Genomic DNA, 4,385 nt, shown 5'->3' on the forward strand with positions numbered 1-4,385 from the left:
ACCAATGACCCACAAGTTCCCGCTCCAAGGATCCACACCCAGGCTGCTCTCTGTGACACAACCAGAACCAAGAGAGAGCAAGCCTGTCCAGACCCCAGATCACATACCTCACGCTCACCTAACCACCTGTGACCATGTCCCAGGTGCTGCTGGATAGATCTCTCACTACAGAGAGTGAGGGAGAAAAAGACTGACATGCCCAGGGCCAGAAACCAGGGAGCCACTAGCCAGGCCTGGAGACAGCAAGAAAGAAAGAAAGGTAAAAGGCCCCCAAGGAAAAATGTAGATAAGGAGAAACATATTTAAGTAAGAGCTAAGATAAGGCCAAACATTCATAACTAATAAGTCTCCATGTCTTGATTTGAGAGCTGGTTGGTGGACCTAATAGAAAAAGCCTGATATAGAGAAATGTGTACTTAGCATTTTCTAGTTGTTTCTTAATGTAGTTAATTTGGCATGGAAGATTATCTATCACAATAGGGAAAGAAGCAAACTGGTATCTACAGGGTAATTCACTCTATCCACTTGATTGTTAAAATTCTTCTCTATTGAAATTACTTTTTGAAGTTTTTATATGATGTGCAAACACTTTCATTATTTTTTATCTGTTCAAAGCAGTCTATTTAAATAGATCTTTCTCATTGATTTTTGTCATTGATTTTCCAACTATGTTCCTTCCAAGTCTTTGAGTAGTTGATTCAATTAATTGGTTTACAGTGTCACATGTGACTATTTCTAAACTACTTATCCAATCCTATTGTCTGTACCTCCTAGGTACTAGGATTGCAAGCATGCACTACCATGGCTGCATTTATATCTATATAAACATACATAGGGCTGTTATACAAATGTTTGAAATATTTCCATTTATGATCATACTACAACTCTGTGTGTCAGATAACACATCTCAGCAGCCAACAAGTGCATATGGACAAGATCAATCAGTCTCTACTAGGGAAGGACCCACAGTTTTTCAATGTAGCTAAGGTTACTTTTAAATTTAAAACTGAATCATCTTTATCTTTTTAAAAAGGGAATTAGTGGTATTAGGAACTTAGTTGGTACTTCCCAAAAGGTAGATTATCAAACATAGTTTTCATAAATCTAAGTAAAATAAATGTATTTGTAGGGACAAAACAAATGAGGACAAGAAATTCAAATTTCTATCCCTCCCACACCTAGAAAAATCATTATCATTTATTGCTGTTTTCTAGGAATTTGATGGCCTGGAGGAGGGGCCATATTCTCCTGGAGCAGTGTTTCCCTTCCTTTTCCTCCTTTATTTCCTATGTAACAATTCCTTTCAGTTTCACTCAGTGAATAAGATTGTGAGGCCTTACCCTAGATATTGGGGAAGGACATAATCATCTCTCTCCTTAGGATGGAAACCCAGTACAGTTTCTATATAGGTGTGTTCCCTTTTTGAAAGCACACCGTCTTGATCATAAGAGAAGTTTATCTTGTCTAGACGCTTGTAACAATGGCCCTTGCTGTAACAGAGGGGCATGTTGATGTCTGTTATCTGTACTGCTACCAGAGACCATGCTGAGGTCTGTGACACTTGCTGAATCAGGAGACCATGTGGATGTCATTGGTCTGTGCTGTCATCAGAAACCATGTGGAAGTCCACTTACTGTAAAGGGCAAGTAAGCTCCTTTTGCAGTGGCATCAATGACTTCAGACTCAGAGTTAAGAAATAGGGACATAGAAGGCTTCTGGGACAATGTCTACCTTCATCCTACCTTACTGGCCCTAAAGAAAACTAACAGTATAGACATGAAACTACAGAATAGAACTCTTAAAAGTTGTAATAAGGATGCTGAAGTGTAGCTTTGAACAGGTGATGGCTTCTTGATAGGGTGCAGATGGGGAAGAACCAAATGTTCTGAAAGGGCTGGTCACTGGGAGTTTGACCATACTCCAGTGAGTATACAGACAATACGAATTGGACTTATTTCTTCTTCTTTTGGGGGGAGATAACAATGATGGGGGCTTGGAGGACTTGGAAGTTAGTGATATGAAATTCCCAAATAACCACAAAAATACTATGTTGGAAAAAACTCACCATGAGACCATAACTGCAAGCTGGAAGAGAGAAATAATAATTGCGGCATGTATCAGGTCCATTCAAACCATTTTTTAATGTAACTTATTTGTGCATCAGGTTCTTCTAGTGTCCAATCACCTGTACATTAATTCTACTGGATGATGGAATACTACTGTGCTTATTCAAGTATATAGCACAGTGGGTCATATAATACCCAGTCAGTTATTTGCAGCTCATATCACATGTCACCTTGGTTGTCTGTGGGGAAGCATTCAGTCTCTACTAAGGATTTGTAGCAGGCCAAGGAATGTCTCAAAAGCAGAATCGTTACCTGTGGGTGATGATGAAGTCTCACACTAAGTTCCTAGAGGCCTACATAAAATTCATCTATGGTGGTGTGCAAAAGTATATGAATAATATCTGTTTACCATTGATAGCTCCTATCATGGTTTGAATGAAACTATTTCATTGAAGGTTCAAGTGTTGAATCATTTGGGTCCTAGTTGATGAATAATTGGACCTTAGTTATATGGGTGTTTGTAGAAACTTGGGGTAGTATGGGCCAACAATAAAAAGAGGTCACTTAGGATAGGTATTCAAGAATTTAAAGATTCTATCTCTGTCATATCTCTTACTTTTATTCTTATCTGGTGTGAACTGAAGAGGTTCTACTGTAACATACACATGATTTTTTTTTTTTTACTTTTACCCAAAGTATTAAATAATTAATTTATTTTCCTTCTTTATTTATACCTTTTTATTTAAATTAGAAACAATCTTATTTCAATCCCAGTTCCTTCTCTCTCCTTGCCTCCCACACTCTTCCATGGGAGATCTTCAAAGTCTGTCACATCATTTGGGGCAGGACCTATGTATCTAGGCTGAGAGAGTATCTCTCCATGGGGAATGGGCTCCCAAAGTCCATTCGTGTGTTAGGGATAAATACTGGTTCCACTGTCACTCATTAGTCCTCCCTATCTACAACTGGATTCCAGTTTAGTTGTGGATCTCTGCAGCTGCTTTCATCAGCTACTGGATGAAGGCTCTAGGATACCATATAGGTAGTCATCAATATCATTATAGGGAGGGCATTTAAGGTAGCCTCTTCACTCTTGCTCAGATTCCCAGCCAAGATTATCCCTGTGGATCTCTAGACATTTCACTAGTGTCAAACTCTCCCCCCACCCCAAACCCACAAAGGCTCCCTCTACCAAGGCATCTCCCCTCCTGTTCTTTTCTATTCTTCCCCTGACTCAACTCCCCATCCTCCATGTACTTCCTCCCTTTCTCTTCCCACTCTTTTCTCCTCCCTCCATCTCCACACCCCCAACCCAGTGCTTCAAATTTGCTTAAGAGCTCTTGTCCCTTTCCCTTTCTCCAGAGGATAAGCAACATGCACATTCTAAAATTTGTGTACGTTGAGATTTCTCTGAAGTACAATGTTACTAAAGTTTAGTTGGATTTATTTTGCATACTCTTCTATAGACAGACAGACAGATACAATGATCACATCTCTATCTGTACACACACACACACACACACACACACACACACACACTAATACCTCTAGAGGAGATGCTACTTCTTCACCAACATCAATCAGAAAATATCATTTGTAAACATTTATCCATATGATACTTTGGGGCAAGTATATGGAATTAATATTCCTATGAATTTTGACTAGTTGTGGGTTTCTACAATGATTTCAATCTTAATTGATACTGATACAAAATAATCCCTACACCAAAGATTCCAGGAACATTGGTGAAGAGGGGTCAGAAATATTTAAGAGCCAGAAGACCAGTGTATCTGCTGTGAGCTAGTGTCTTATTTAAAACAAAACAAAATAAAACAAAACAAACAGAAGAAGACAGAAGTGGGGCTGGTGAAGAGCTGGGGTGAAACTGGAAGGAAATGGAGGGGAGTGAGGAATGGATATAATCAAAATACATTGCATAAAATTCTCAATTAACTAAAATTTTATTTTAAAATTCCTATGATGGGACTCTTTTTGGCTAATGTTTCAACAAGATATGACCCATTCCTGACAATGGAAGCTTTAGTTGGTGGCATAGATGTCTAGCTGGGATCTTGTCTTCCCTATTATAGGGTGACTCAATTTACATTTCTTTCACTCTCTCATTTATATAAATTTGTACAGTAGTACATTTCCTTATGGTTTTTCAAATGTCCTTTCGTGTGGTTATTCTAAAGGGTATTTATTCTCTCCACAACATGATGGTGGAAACCTATTGCTAGACAACATTTATTTATATCATAAAACATGGAGGAGGGGTGGGAAGGAGAACTGTGTTTGGAATGCAAAATGAAATTTAAA

This window comes from Phodopus roborovskii, unplaced genomic scaffold (genome assembly GCF_943737965.1).
Source record: "Phodopus roborovskii unplaced genomic scaffold, PHOROB, whole genome shotgun sequence".
NCBI lineage: Eukaryota > Metazoa > Chordata > Mammalia > Rodentia > Cricetidae > Phodopus > Phodopus roborovskii.